The sequence below is a fragment of the Rattus norvegicus genome, chromosome 11, assembly GCF_021556685.1.
Source record: "Rattus norvegicus strain SHRSP/BbbUtx chromosome 11, alternate assembly SHRSP_T2T, whole genome shotgun sequence".
NCBI lineage: Eukaryota > Metazoa > Chordata > Mammalia > Rodentia > Muridae > Rattus > Rattus norvegicus.
Window position 1 is genome coordinate 45,143,391 of NC_141544.1, and position 16,216 is coordinate 45,159,606.

Below are 16,216 nucleotides of genomic sequence, written 5' to 3' on the forward strand. Positions count from 1 at the left end.
TCCACAAAACCGATGACTATTATTTTAATATTATTTTTGCATTATTTTTAAATGCAAAATAAGGAGTATACATTTGTGGCCTAAACTTCCAAGATTGGTCCATGGGGTTTATGAAGCACCTTTTTGGTACAAGTTCTAGGTGATGTTGGAAGAGAGGTGCTGTAGACTGTACTTCTGTTATGACAACAGGGGACCTCGGAAGGCATCAGAGCTCTCTTTGGGACTCAGGGAGCTTGGGCAGGGTAGTCTGTTTTCCCGGTGGTCCCCTGAAGGGCACAGGGGAAGCTGTGAACCATCAAGTTATCAATTTATTTCTACCATGCCTCCAATGGCAAGCTAAGATCAATAGCTTGTGATGAGCATGTTGTCCCCAGGGCCCAACAGGTCCCTGTTCTTGGGACCGAAGCTTTCTCATTGACCTGCACTCCATACTAGTCAAGACTGAAGGTGTGTCACGACTATCTTAGCTGTATTTCACCTAATACAAACTGGGAATCTGAGACCAACACATGGAGGCCAAAGCCCTAGGAAGAGACAGAGGCAGAGCAGGTCAAACAAGACCCACCTCCAAATGCTTCCTTTAAGCAGTTCGCACATAGCACTGTGATTCCTGTTTCCCTCATTATTCCATTTCCATAGCAAGAACTCTATCGGAAGCCATCCCCTCCTATTAAAATGCAAATATGAACTCTGTGTGTTGTATGTGTGTGTGTGTGTGTGTGTGTGTGTGTGTTTCTGTGTGTTTGTGTGTGTATGTGGTACATGTGGGTTCACGTGTACACATGGGCATGCATGTGCATAAGGGTGGGAACTGGAGGGACATCCTAGCGTGTTGTTCCTCAGGAACTCAGCCCACCTGATTTTTCAGCCAAAGCCTATCACTGGAATGTGGAGCTCAGTCTTTAGGTGAGGCTGGCTGCCTGGAGAGCCCTCGGAATCCAACAGTCTCCCTAGTACTAGATGAGGAGCACACACTATCATGTTCTGAGTTTTATATGGGATCTGGGTCTCAAGCTCCGGTCCCCAGCCTTTTGTGGCAAGTATCTGACCCGCTGAACCATCTCTGCAGCCACGAATGAAGAGTTGGGTTGGATCCTTTTCTGCAGTGTATCTAGAAGGGGAGGATAGACCCTAAGCCGGTGTGAGGTGGATGGAAGGAACGGACCACCAAGAACTCAGGCAAGAAGCAGGATAGCTGAGACGAGCCACGAGCCATTTGCACACTGCACACTCCAGCCTCCATCTGGCCTGGCTTGGCTGGTTTGAATGACCTCAATTCATCCAGAGGACCTCAGATGCTGTCCAAAGACTTCTCCAGATGCTCAGAAGCTGTACGTCCAGGCTTCCTCGGCTCTCTGCGAGCCACAAGTAATCGATGGCACACACTACCCCACAGCCTTCTCCACACCCCATTCCTTCCAGCTCCCCCACAGACAGACTCGCTTGTTTGTAGATGGGTTCATTCCAGGCTCAGCAGAATTCTCAGACTCAACGAACCCAGTGTGATCGCATCCATCCATCGTCACCTGGTCCTCATTATGGCCAGTGGAGGAGGCCAGTGTCTGACTTTTCCATGAGTGGTCCTACCCCACACAGGCTTGAAGGCCCTGGGCATCTTTTTATTGTTTATGGAGGTTTCAGCGGCTCTGCCAGGCTCGCTCAGCATCTTCCACATGACTGAGATCCCAATGGGCAAGCCTCTCCGCTGGCTTTGTCTCCTGTTGGTTCAGGTAGGATAACAAGGCTGCTTTCCCCAGGGATGTCAATGTGTGATGGGGAAGCTGCCGTCTTCCTAAGAGGAGAGAGAAAGAAACAGATAGTTAGGCACCTAGATACCTATGTGCCCTGGTACCCGGATACCTGGCATCCTCAGTCTGAAAGGATTCATTTCTTTTCAGTATTTCTTTCTCAGTGAGACAGACATGGCGTGCCTTATAGCTGCAGTGCACCAAACACAAGGAGCCTTGCGGGGCGAGGGGGAATAGATAACTCCTGTTCCCAAGCTGCTACTAAGCCCTGCTTGCTGCATCCCGCCAGGGCCCCACAGGGGTAGACCAGGGTAGAGGCTGTTCTTGGATTCACTGCTCATTGCCACAGCTGTGAGAAAGGCTTAGTTTCTGCCAGAGCTTCTTGTCCCATTTTATCTCTTGCTTCACTGGGACATTTCAGGAGCCAAATGTATTCCACTAGTCCCCAGCACCGGGAGGTGACCGAATCTCCAGATGTTATGCCTTTCATTGTCTGATGACCAGAACAGGCTGGAACCAACTCTCCCAACTGTAATGTCTTCACATCTTGTCCTCACAGAGGTACTTGAGACCCGTGTGCCTTTTGAGAATTCCTACTCCATTCTTTCTGCAGCCGTCACCGCACAGAACTGTTCCCTTAGGATGTTTTGTTCTACTGTACTTTGACATAACTCCAATGTCTGTATCTTACCAAAGACTGCTGTAATCGTTATTGAAATGGACACATTGCTGAGCTCTTGAGCAGAAAGACAAACACGGGTACTCAGGGGCCTTGAAATCTACACTGGGCCAGTTGCCAGTCCTTGCAGGCCCGATAGGCCAGTGTGGGGCTACACAGAAAGCTGGATCTCTCCTCCCCAAGCTGGGCTTGAGGACTTTGTCAACTGGTCAGGAGTGCAAATCCCTGGAGACACTGCCCACAGGAAGCCTGCGTCTTTGTGCCCTTCGGCTCAGATCTTGGCCAATGTTGGCAGAGTGACCCGAGTCTCCCTGAGGGTGCCTTGACATTTCCTCATTTGGATCTCTGGGGTTCTGGCCCAGCTCCACTGTGTACCTCAGGGGACCAGGAAGGCCGGGTGAACCATGTCCTTGTTTCGCAACCTCTGAAATTGCCAAGAAACCTCAGCCAAGGGAGACTCTCAAACCCAAGGCTAGGTCTAGCAGACAGGTAGGGGTGTGGGACTCCAGTGTTAGAATGGCTGGACAGGCTAAATAGGGAGATGGCAAGATATGGCATTGGTTACTGTGTGCTAAAGATGTGCCAAGTGCCACCCAGTGCTCTGGAGGACTATTATGTGTTCCCAGGAGTCAGTCTCCAAGGCAAACGCATCCGTTCTCAGCAACACTGAGCACTGGAAAGTTACTCTGTCCACTGAGATGGTCTTGCAGTGTCTACAGTGTCAAATACTGATGTTCCTAAGCCTTCCCTTCTAGGTTTTGACACTGTAGGCCATTTCCCAGGGGAGCAGCCTTGCTCTTGTCTGAATAGATTCATTAAAGCCCACCTTAGCCACAACTCCCTTCCTGTCAGAGAAGTGGGAGGAGCTTCCTATCCACCCCTCCCCCTTCATCTAAAGCAATCCCTAGCTCACCTCGGCGATGTTCCTTCAAGGGGTCTGTCTTTGGGGCTGGCTTTCCATTCTCCCTAGGAAGAAGCCCAAGAAGTGAGGCAATGTTTAGATAATGGAGATGCCTCCATTTTGAAGGGGCCACAGGTTGAGGCCTTCTTGCCTCAGCTTAATATAGTAGCAGCTATGACTTGGCAGATCGAGTTATACCCGAGTGGCTATTTCTTTTTTATCTAGAACACATTAACTGGACACCTGTTTTGGTTTGACTATGTCCCTCCTCAGAAGCACGAACCGAAAACAATGCCCACCATAACATTGGAGAGACACCGGAAGAGACACACATCAGCAGAATACCTTCTGCTCCTGGAGGGCTGGCAGGGAGGAGCTTTAAATGTAGTCTCTGTGCGTCTGTCGCACTGTGAGCAGTGAGCTGGAGATGCCCATGGTGAATGGTGCTTCGGATAGCGTCCTGCTCCTTCTGATGAGGTTAGAATGGATACCATAGGCCAGGTGGTTTATGATAGGTGGGAGTCCGTTGGCTCACAGTTCTAAAAGGCTGAGACGTCTAAGGCCGAGGGGAACAAAGATCTAGGGAGCTTCTCATTACACCTTACTGGGCAGCAGGCACATAGCAAGAGGAACATCATGAAGCAAGAGATGAACTGAGCTCCCGGACCTCTGTTTAGGGGTGTGGAATCCTCATGGCCCACACACTCCCCATGAGGTCCAGCTCCTTCCACTGTCATGCTGGGCATCGTTTTCAGCATGTGCTTCTGGGGAGGGGCATAGTCAAACTGTAGCAGATGTCCAGTTAATGTCCTCTCTTAGATACACAAGAAATAGCCACTCAGGTGTGTCTTGAACTTCTCCAGGCCTTCATCCTTCAGGGTCAGCTCGAGGCCCTGACTGCAGAGGACCACCTGTCCTCACCATGGTATCTCATGCTGTAGAGGTGAAAGAGACCCAGTGTGTGTTCCCAAGACTGGCTTAGTGACCACTTCCTGAATTGTCTTCCTCTGAGTCACTGGCAATACTATCCTTGGGTTCTGGGAGGATGCGGCAGTTGCCTGACATGGGATGGTAGCTCACCCAAGCAGACTGGCTCTAAAGAAGGTCTTAATGCTTGTGTGTTCCCAAGATTGCTCGAGTTTACCCATGGTGAGGAGACTCAAGAGAGGAGCCCACGGCATAACTGAGCTCAGTCAGGTGCATTCTCCATGAGAAGAATCTGGCGGAAGTCTCAGCCAGACCTCTGCCAAAAAACCAAGTCACCTGGAGTTGGCCTTTGGTGACTGTCTCTGTCCTGGCAAGGTTTAGCCAGCAGATGAGGACATGACACAGGAGGTCGGAGGAGTCAGAAGTCACCACAAGTTACCATGCCAAGGGTGGTAAGATGTTTCCTGGGCTCTGTGGCTGCAAAGCCACACTGCCACCACCATCACCTACTCCCAGGGAAGTATGGAAGAGGCCAGGAGGAGGAAGCGTAGATGCTTAGACTTTGTGTTGCTTTCGGGTTTCTTAGAAAGACCAAGCATGGCTGGCAGATGACTCAGGATCTGAGTTATAAAGCATATATCAGATTAAAATTAATCTTCTCATCCCCCAGAAGCAGTAAACAAAACAAAATAAAAAACCTGAAGGGAGGACAAAGAACTTTAAACACAAAATAAAGGAATTTTATTTATTTCCTGCATATAATTTTACTGGACTCTAAATCTGCCACCCCGCCCTCCCCCACAGACACCTCAATGTCCCTTTGACTCACCCCTGACCTCATTGGCTAACAATTGACCTAAATTCCACAGTGAAAACAACACAAGAGATGAACAGCTCACCTTAAAACCCAGCAAAAGACTTGAGTTGGTATTTTTTCCTCAAAGAGATTGAATAACCAGCCAGCTCACGAGAAGATGCTCAACGCCATTAGTAGTTAGAAAACTGCAAGATAGTAGTATCTATCCCAAGGAAGGGCCAGTGAGAGGGTATGAGGTGTTTGCGACAAAGTCTGGCCACCTCAGACCTGACCTCAGAAACCACAAGGTGGAGGAGAGGACCGAGTCTGGCAAGTTGTGCTCTGACCAGCACACCCAAACACACTGAACAAACAAGTAAATACATAAATAAGCAAATGTAATAATTGAAAAAACACAATGAGATACCACTTCACATCCATTAACATGATCATGACTAAGAGGAGGGAGGGGCTAACATGTTCCTATGTATGATTCGGAAAAATTAAACCCTACATATGGCTGGAGAAAATGTAAAATGGTAAAGCCCCAGGGGAAAAGTCTTGTATGTTTTCTAAATATATTTAGCCATGGAATTGTCAGTTCTGTTCCTAAATATGAACTCCAATCATAAGAAGGCCCCAAGTACTTCACCTTACTTCCCTATAAATTAATCTGCTGGGAATTAGTGGTGAGGTAGACATGAGGCAGGCCCACCCTAAAGCCATCCATGGTAGGTAGGGCTGTTCCCCCAGAATTCCCAGAGTTCACTTTGGGTAGAAGGCTGGCTCAGGCTTGACAGAAGAACGGAAGCAAAATCAGCCAAACCAAACCTGTTCTGGTCAGTGTTCTTGTCAACTTGATATATGCAAGGGTTGTCTGGGAAGAAAGACGCTGTCTGAGAAAGGTTCTCCATCAGATTGGCCTGCCAGCGTGTCTGTGGGGATTTTCTTGATTAATGACCAATGTGGAGGGAACCCAGCCCACTGGGCAGGATGTCTTTATTGTATAAGAAAGGTAGCTGAACCTTTCCTCCATAAGCAGCCTTCCTCCATAGCTTCTGCTCCAGTCCCTGCCTCCAGATCCCTGCCTTGAGTCCCTGCCCTGGCTTCCCTTCATGATGGACTGTAAACCCTTTCCTTTCCAGGCTTTATTATGGCTTTATCACAGCAATAGAAAGCCAACCAGGACAAAGAAAAACACCTCACACCTCACACCTCACACCTCACACCCCTCACCCCACACCCCACACAGGAGAACAGGCTTTGGGTTCCAGATACAAATGGGATGAGCACAAAGGACATGTTACCCCAGCCTTGGCCACCATGGCTAGGTCTCTCATGAAGTCCTATATAGTGGTCCCCTCCTCAAAGGTTATCATGAGAGGACCCTGGTTTTGAAAAGGCACAGTGACCCTTCTGTCAGTAACTGGCCTCAACACCATGGCCCTCAAGTATGTCTCATTCCATTTTTCTCTTTATTAGTCACTCTCAGATGACATGTTTGAGCTTCTTCTGAATTACTAAACTGAACTGAGTCCTTCTTAGCTCTCACAGCAACTCTTATCTATCTGTTATGGCTTCTTGGAGTTCCCAGTGAAGGAGTCTTAACCTCAGGAGAAAAGATAGCACCGTTGATGATTAGCCATGGCTGGAACAGACACAACTGGAGAGAACATGGGGGCAGAAGATGCTGTTCGTATGGTGGCTCACCTACGGTCCTGCTTACCAGAGTTGTTCATGGGAAGGCTGACATGGGGACTGAGGGTCTGGAGAATCTAGGTAGGTAATGGTTACTCTTCTAAAAAGAGAGGGAAGACATCTGGACAAGCCTCCCCCTCTTCCACATCTGCACTCTCCAGAAGACCAATAGGCCAGTCTCCTGCTCCCTCCTTCCCCAGGGAGCAAGCTGACCGTGGGCTGGAGGAGCCCGGACCTTTCAGGCTGCTCTGGATCTCTTGTTTGCCCAGGGCAGCTGCTCCCCACAGTTTGTTTTCTGGTCATTACAGACTGACGCCTCTCTGAGCCAAAGCTAAATATGAGCTGTGAAGCATCCAAGGGTTTTTGGGTTTTTTTTTTCATGAGCCCCTGGTGGATTGAAAGCCAGGAACAGGAACCCACCTGCCAATTATTACAGTTAATTCTGTGCAGGGCTCGACTCAAGCCCCCAGACAGAAGGTTCTGTCTTCTGCTGGGGGCACACGGGGTAGGTGGGAGGGTGGAAGGGACTGAGGCCATGGGCAGTGAATGACTCAGTATGTGCATGCGCCAATCCTGGCATCCATCTCGACCTGCTTTGCACCATGACTTTGGCATCTAATTGTGACTTCCACGGCCCCTGTTTGTCCTTGGGTCTGCATCTAAGATCAGAGATTTGAGTGTCAGGAACTTTCCCCCTCCTCATATCCACATGCTTGTGTTTATTTCTCCAAAGAAAAGGGACGATGACTACACGCAACTGTGTATTAGTCCCGTTTTACCAGGGGCCTCTCTTCCTTTTAAGGTCCCAGGGGGCGGTTAGATATCATCACCAGCTAGCAGCTGGAAGCCCTAGGTATGGTGGGTCCTGGTGGAGTTCAAGCCTGGTGTCCTCTCAAAGTGACATGTGCCCCAGCTGTCTCGTGTTCTGCCGGGCCACCTCTGGTGCACTCATTAATTCACTCATTAATATATTACAGTCGTTGCCAGGGGCTGGGAAGATGGTGGGAACAGACAGGTTTCTTGTTGTCCAGGAATCAGGCAGGAAAGCAGACGTCAGAACTGCCAAGCGCTGCCCCAGCTGCAGAGGTGACACAGGGTACACATTACCTGGAGTTGCCTTCAACCAGGGGTGTGATTACCACAAGGTGATACGACATGTGTAAGAAGCTCAGCGTGTCTAGGCGGGAGGAGCTGCTGTGTGGGTATCTGTCCTTGAGGAGGTAGCATTTATGTGGAGACCGGACTAGTGAGAGTGTCCAGGAAAAGTGGATATACGGAGGGAGGGGAAGGAAGCAGGTTCAAGAGACGATACAGTATTTGGTACGTAGCTATTCGAGAGGCCCAAGAATCCAGGTATACAGACCTGACCCAGAGACTTCAGGCCTGACCTCCATATATGAGCGCTCTGGTCTCCTTAGGGACATAGGAGCTGGGGACATGATTTGCACCATGCTGTGGTCTGGATCCAACATGGATCCCACAGTGGTTCAGGTAAGAGGCTCAGTCCTCAGCCTGAAATGGGCCCCAATTGGAGGTCTCTCTGGATTTCAGCCTGGTCCTTTCCACTGTGAGATCCTTCCTTAGAGCTGAGCTGTTTCTGGCACCATGTTCTTGAACTTTGAACTGCACAAACCACTTTGCGTCTTAAAGTTACCCAGCCTTAGGAATTTCAGTATAGTGATAGAAAAACCAATAACATAGGGATCCCCAATTGGAGACACAGGATCTCTGCTCCTACCCTCATCTGATGTCACTGCTTTCCCCTGAACAACTTGACTCCCTGTGCGGGGCTCCAGGTCTGGGGCAAGGCTTAGGCAGATGAACCACATCCCTGACTTCAAAGTCACAGGTGACCCTGGTGAGAGGGAAAGATCTAGAGACAAGGGATCCCTGTGCCCTTTCAGATGGGGACAGCTGGAGGTTTACTGAAGGGGAACACATTAATCTGAGTCTCGAGAGACATGCCATAAGCCGGCCATCCGTTCACTGGCCTGGGGAACAAGGGCTAGGAAGAAAGCGGGGCTTGGACCAGAACTGGAGGGAATGTCTGACTGGAGACACATCTGCCAACTCTAGAACATGCAAACCTCCCTGCTGACCAGGCCGTGGGTGGCCAATGAGAACCATGTGTTGGACCGAGTCTTCTCCAGGTGGGGCCATGAGAGGAAGCCTCGTACTGAACATGGGCTGGCTTGCAGTCTTCGATGCTGGGAGAGGACAGGGCTGAGACTTTCAGGCCATGTCTCTTTGTGACTGACAACAAGGAAAAGATGCCGGGGTGTCTCTTCCTTCAGCTCCCACACATCTTAAAGACATGTCTGTCCTGCAAGGGACCTCAACCAGAAGACTGACCCGAAAAAAACCAACAACAAAAAACAAAAAACACACACAAAAAAAGCCCCATCCTACCTGCTCAGGAGCCCCAGGGAATATGTCCCCTCTGACTTCATCTGCAGCAAATGTCTCCTCATGGGGGACCCGACCTCCAGTCACACGGTATTGGGGTCTATTTTTGTTACATAAACAGAGTTGTCTGCATCTGGATTCCAGGGCTGGCTGCAGGAATTTGTAAACAGTGCGGTGTCCGCGTTTCATGGAGAATTGCCAGCACCCGCTCCCTTCCTTCCCCACCGCCCGGTGTCCAGTTTTCCCTTTTATAGAGAGTCTGGCTGGGAGAGAGAGAGAGAGACAGACAGACAGAACTTATTTGGGAATGGAGTACAATCCCTCAACAAATTCTTTTTCTCCACCCCAGCCACCACAACTTCATCTTCTTCAAGTCTGGGGGTCTGGTGCAAACATGCGACTATTCCCGAGCGAAGGCTTCCTGTAAACAGGCACAGAGATCCCGGGAAAACAGAGCAATGGCAGTTGTGATCCCCAGAAGGGTGGCAAGAAAGCTTGGAGGTTGAGGCAGCTTCCAAAAATCTTTGGACACTGATCTCCCGATCAGAGCCAAGACTTGGGGACATTATGACATCTTGTGTTGGCCTCCTTTCTACTCCCTCTAAGGAGCTTTCCTAGCCTTCAAGGCTGCAAACCCTTGCATAATGACATTGGTGGCATCGTGAAGAAGAGGGCCACTCTTTTGATAGCCATGAAGAGACATCTTCAAATTAGATGCTTTGTGAGCCTTGGAAGAACAAGACACAATGTGTTGGTTTCGAAACACTGTGGTGGAAAGTGGCCAGATTAAGAGTCCCTTAGATGGGTTTTGGACGCAAAGGAGGATGAGTTTTACTGATAGCTTTGCTGGGAGGGAGGGAGGGAGGGATGGAGGGAGAGAGGAAGGGCAGATCTGAGGCTAAGATCCATTTCGACTTGAAACCCACCACAGAGACTGAAGCTGAATCTTAACCCGTTAGCCTTCAATCGACACAGGTGTTTTCCTTGGACTTAAAGCTAAGAGCTTTGAGCTAAGACATATGGTGAGGGATGGGGCCAAGGACTCATCAGGAGCCCTTGTATAAAAGTTCCCAGGCAAACATTGATATTGATCCCAGCATCTGCAATCCGAAGACTACAGACAAAAGTCCCTATACAGCAAGCTTCCAAATCAGGAAAAAGAATCATGAGATATTGCCCACCAGGAACCCACAAACCACCGTTTCTGCCCCACATTACGGTCCTGGAGACGGAAGGAGTACACATTCTCTGTCCACACAGAAGACATTAGTAAGTAAGTCATGAGGAACTGTGCGCTGACACTCAGAACAAAATCATGGTGGCCCTTCAAAGTCGATCAAACAAACCTGACATTGAATAAAGCTATGGTTGACTTAACTTCTTCTGCACGGAGAACTGAATGGCTTTTAGGTCACTCAAAATGAGTGTGGCTTTGGGACATTTTCTATGTCCCAGGAGCATCTGAACTAGCTGGGAAAACTCCTGTGTTGTTAGCTTTCTTTACTTTTTTGATTCGTGCCCCTTTCAGAAAGATGGCATCTGCGATCCTTAGTGAAGCAGGGACGTCTGCTATTTTGATAAGGAGCTTGATGCACCAGAAATGCTGGAACTAAACCCAAAACTTGGACACAGAAAGCACAATCAGCAAGAAGGTTCTTGGCCTGTCTGTCTAAGTCGCTTCTCTGGCACCCCCTGGTGACAGACACTCAAATTTCTAAACTCAGAAATGAAGGAAAGCTGCTGTTTGAGTCACAGAGACCACAGGTCACAGATTTTGTGCTCAGGAGCCATAGGAAGGAATGACCTAGACCAGACTTCCCCTGAGGCATGGGGTCAGGAATTCCCAGCGATTCTGATTTCAAGGCTATTTCTTTCTTATCTGTCAAGTGCCATTCTCTGACCCTAACTGCAGAGACAGCATGGGCCAGAGCCTTCTAAAGTGCCTGGCATTCTATAGACACTCAGAGACTGGAGGAGCTGAGCACTGGCAAGAAGTGTTGACAGGACAGACAGAAAGACGGACGGGCAGATGGATGGACAGACAGGCAGACAGACAGACCTGGGTGAACCTCTGACAGACAGGCAGGCAGGCAGACAGACCTGGGTGAACTTGAGACAGACGGTTGCAGGCTGTAAATTCTGATGGAATGTGAACCTTGGACCATTAGTAGTTCCCCGAGAGCAGATGACACAGTATGGATTTAAGGTCAGAGGCTGACTCGGGTCTGAACATGTGACTGCAGCCTGACTCCTATAAGACCACAAAGCACGAGGTCAAATCCCCTGGGCAAGACTTTTTTGAGGCTTTGAGAGGCACTTAGGTCCCGTCTGACCTTTGACAAGACCACAGAGACTGCAGCTCTGCCTGCCTCTGGGCAGGGAGAAAAGACGGTAAAAATAGCAAAAGAGGTGCAGGGGAGTCATCGGCCAGGCCCCTTCTTGGCATCCCGGTGGCTTCCTCTACAGCCTCAGGCTGGACTGCATCAACTCTGAGGCCCCTCAGGGTTCAAATCTCCTAGAGTCCTAGCCGTTCCTAGCTAAGGACAATGGAAACCAAAGATCTGCTGGGAAACTTTGGAGCAACTAGGGTTTGTATTCACAACTAATTACAGAGTCAGATGATACAGTGACCCTGGAGACCCCCTGGATTTTTAGTCTCATGATGCCTTATAAATCTGAACATGCACCCGCCATCATTGTGGGGAAGTTACTGTATTCAGCCCAGAGAAATGAGAGTTTCTGTGCACACTCACAGGTTTATCCACAGGAACTGTGATTGTGAGACACATCTCTACAGCAGAATACTAGTTTAAAATAAGGAGAAAGAACCAGTTGCTATTTGCCATAGCCTGCATGGATCAGAAGAACATTAGACTGTGTGGGAAAAGCTGGTCTCACAAGTGACCTACTATGTGCTCCACGTCCCATAACACTCTCACAGTGACAGATTAATAGAGGGGTTTCTGTTTGGTAGTTGCCTGGGCTAATGGTAGACAGGGCTCAGCTAGAAAGGAATGGCATGATGTGGCTTTTGATGGATGGGGGAAGTTCTGCACTCTTGGGCTTGGTGGCGGTACCTTGAGTCTTGTCCATCAAACACATGCGTGTGTCAGTGTGCCCGAGAGTAAGGTCTGACTGGTCTGTGTGTTTCATAGTTGCTGTCTTATCAAAATCAGTAACCTACTTCTTGTATTCTGCATAGTTATGATGATGTAATCACCACGAGAAGCTGAGTGGATGGTCCATGGGACGTAACATTTTCTATGAGTCTAAAATTATCTCAGAAAGTTTTCATGAAAGTGTAAAGAAGTTAAAAATTCCTCTCTTAAGGACTAGAGAGATGGCTCAGCAAGTTAAGAGCACTGGCTGCTGTCAGAGAGGATGCATGTTCTATTCCCAGTATCTCGCTGAGGTGGCTCACAACCAACCTAACTCCAGCTCGAGTATCAGACACCCTCTTCTGGCCTCAGTAGGCAACAGCACACACACACACACACACACACACACACACACACACACACACTTAAAAATATTTTAATTATCCTTTTATTACATATACTTAAGGTATACAGCATGACATTCTGATAATATACCTTCACACAGTGAAATTGTGACTACAGTTAATCCATCATCCCCACTCTTTGTGGGGGAGCGCTCTAAAGTCTTGCTGGGGGCTGTTAGCAACCAAATGAGACAGAATGGAGTGAGCACGGTCCACTCAGAGGGTGTGCAAGGCTTTTTTCTTAACGTTTTACATAGAGATAGAAACCTCCGACTTCAACTGCTGTCTTACATGTAGCACACACTTGACGGTTCTGTGGAGACACAGTGTGGCCATTTCAAATACCACAGCCTCTGAGTTTAGAGTCCCTTTCTGCAGACCTCACAGAGGATAACCTATTACAAACAGCCCGATTAGCCAGGCTAGAGACACGATAAAGTTAAATGTGGCAGCTGGGAGCTTTCTAGATATGGACCACGGGCTCCTGCGGCCGCTTTCTTTCTGGATGATCAGTGGAAGACCTGATGTCACACACAAAGCACTCACCAGAGGCAACATCTCAATGCCGTTCCAGATTCAGGGGTGCCTGGGAAGTTGTAATGTCTTTTTAATACTTAAAATTTTTTCCTTATTATATTCGTGTTTGTGTGCATAGAGAAAGAGGTGGAGGGTTTTGTTTTGTTTTTTGGGTTATTTTGGGTGTTTTTAGGGAATTTCCAAATAAGAAGTCAGTCTCTCTCTCTCTCTCTCTCTCTCTCTCTCTCTCTCTCTCTCTCTCTCTCTCTCTCTCTGTTGTATAGATTTTTGAGATGTGGCTATGCTACACAGCTCGGGTTGGCTTTAAACTCGCCCCACCCCTGTTTCCTAAGTCCAGGGTTACAGACATGTCACTGTCTCTGTCTGAGCTCTGTACTCAATGACTACAATGTAACCATTGGGCATACAAATATGCCATGCAGTGGGTTCTGCCCCGTGGAGGTTAGCACCCCATTTCACACACCCATTAGTATATTTACATGTCCACCCCTGCCTTCATTTCCATGCCTGGAGAAGGGTCCCCTTTAAACGTCAAGGGCACAGGATCCTTTCAAAGACTTCTTAAGGTAGCACATGGTCAGCTGTGGTGAGGCCTTGCAGAGGTAGATCTGCTGCTTCAGAGGAGGGAGAAGAGTGGGCACGTACGGTGACGGCGATGAGACCAATCCCAGGAGCAGCTGGAGACTGTTCTCTAGTGCCAGACCCGCCCCATCCTGGCCTCTGTCCCATCAGAGGCAGAAGCTTTACCAAAAGCATCTGCCCACAGAGAAGACTGATAATGAAGACTGAGGTCAAGAATGGCTGTCCGTCCCCAAATGATCCCCATTTCAGTAGATACGGAACGGAAATCATGAAATACATTTACTCCAAAACAAACAAATACTTTAGTCTTGTACAGAACTGTAATAATTTCTGTACCTTAAATATTCCTGAATACTTTAATTTTTCAAAAGGTATTTTAATTGTCTATAAAATATAGATATGCTGGGTTTTTTAATTAATTTTTTAGTTGCCATACAAAATGTTGGGCTTCATTGTGTAGCTCAGTGATAACACTTATGAGTAACCCACCCACACCCTCCCAACACACACATATACATATACACACACACACATTCACACATGCATACCATTCTATACATATACACCATGCACAGACTCATACACACGTATACACATACACACATATACACTATACACACACATACACACACACTCTCCCAACACACAGATACATACACATATACACACTCACGCACACACACATACATACACTCACACAGACACACATACACACCCTCCCAACACACATACATACACTCACACAGACACACACATACACACATATATACACACCCTCCCAACACACACACACATACATGCACTCACACAGACACACACATATACACACACCCTCCCAACACACACATACATACACATATATACACTCACACAGACACACACACACATACACACCATACACAGGCAGCTAGAAAGATGGTCTTAAAGGCCACAGTGACACACCTACTCCAGCAGGGCCACACCTCCTGCCACTCCCAGGGCCAAGCATATTCAAACCATGACACTGTCTTACTAGGTGCGAGGTTGTGTGCTAAGTGCGATGTCTTCCTTGTCTCATTTGACCACAACAGAACTAGGGACTCTTGCCACCTTCGTCTTCCAGCTGAAGAAGACAGAGGCAAGGCGCTGAGGAATTTCCTTACGTAGGTTGTCAGCGTCCAAGGCTTGACTCCGTGACAGACCTCTCTCCTGAACTGACTTGACTACTGACAACGGGATTCAGAGCTTCAAGGCTGCTTTAGAGGAAAGACGCCTGTTACTCTTTCCACCAACAGGTGGCGCAACCACCTAGCGAGTCCTCGTGTGAACCCCCGGCTTCCACTGCTGCGAGGTGCTCACAGCTCTATGGTCCGGTCGTCTCTCTGTGGTTGGCTTTTGCCTCGTCTCAGGCAGGGACAGATGGCTTCCTGGGAAGCTGGTGCAGGATTACAGAGATACACCCAGTAGATAAGTAATGCTACCTTCCCCTAACACCCCGTACACTTCTAACCATGTCCTTTGGAGACCATCAAAAACCCACCTGTGGAACGAAGTTAGCCTTTCTATTTGATTTTTCCTAGCCACAGCATGGGCCGCACAGCCACAGACAGCTACACAGCTCTTAAGTGACTTTGGTTGGCCCTTTTCAAATTAGATTCAAATCCGGGCACACATTTGGTGTGGTTCATTTCACCTCCCCGTGGCAGGATCCCCCAGCTGTCACAATAGTATATTGTGTGTCTAGTTGTGGCGATGGTAATATGAAGCTAATAAGCCCCTGGAGAAGCACCGGCTTGAAAGACCCCCTCCCAGAAAGGGAATTGTACAAGCCCAAGGCCCTCAACTATAGAAGTAAAAAGTAAGTTTTTAGATATGTGGGACAAGCTGACCCATCATTTAGACGAAACAGACCAGAAAAGAAAACAAAATGCAGAAACCAGACTAAATTATGGGCACTACTCCATGGGCCACCTGACAGGAAAAAGAAAAAGTCCCTGACCCCCCGGAAGCCCTGACCACCATGTACTCCACCAATCACATCCCTGTAACCATGCATCTGCTTCTGTAAGCCTGCTTCTGCTCCCCAAAATACTATAAAAAGCCCACCCTGGCTCTGCTAGGCGCGCCAGTCTTCCGAATTGACTGGGACGCCCACAGATACCTGTGTATCCTGATCAATAAAAATCCTCTTGCTGATTGCAGCCTGTGGACTCGGACTGGTCATTGGGCTTGAGGATCTCCCTCCTGAGGGAAGATTCTCGCTGAGAGTCTTACATATGGGGGCTCGTCCGGGATCGGAGATCCTCTGCCTAGAGACCACCGACCACCCACCGGGAGGTAAGCTGGCCAGCATTTGTCTTGTCCTGTCTTGTCTTGCTTTGTGACTTGTTCTGTAAATGCTTAGTTACTTGGCTTGGGTCTAGACCGTTTGTATTTGGGCGGGCCAGAGAAGGAGCTGACG

At 48.6% G+C, this 16,216-nt stretch overlaps 1 protein-coding gene and 1 long non-coding RNA gene across 3 annotated transcripts in view; one reads left to right on the top strand and one right to left on the bottom strand.

The window, feature by feature from the left end:
* LOC148002536 (uncharacterized) overlaps positions 1–16,216 on the bottom strand; it is a 27,980-nt gene continuing 11,764 nt past the window's right edge. The window contains exons 2-3 of one of the 2 annotated variants that reach the window (XR_015633318.1): positions 9,159–9,418; positions 1–1,792 (exon numbers count right to left, since the gene is read on the bottom strand). This is a non-coding gene — a long non-coding RNA (uncharacterized LOC148002536). The remainder of the gene's footprint in view (positions 1,793–9,158; positions 9,419–16,216) is intronic. The other variant, XR_015633317.1, reaches the window with a different exon arrangement.
* Positions 15,878–16,216, top strand: part of Kcne2 (potassium voltage-gated channel subfamily E regulatory subunit 2) — a 13,002-nt gene continuing 12,663 nt past the window's right edge. Inside the window, exon 1 of the mRNA XM_087575388.1 lies at positions 15,878–16,092. The gene's annotated coding sequence lies outside the window, so the exon portion shown is untranslated. The remainder of the gene's footprint in view (positions 16,093–16,216) is intronic.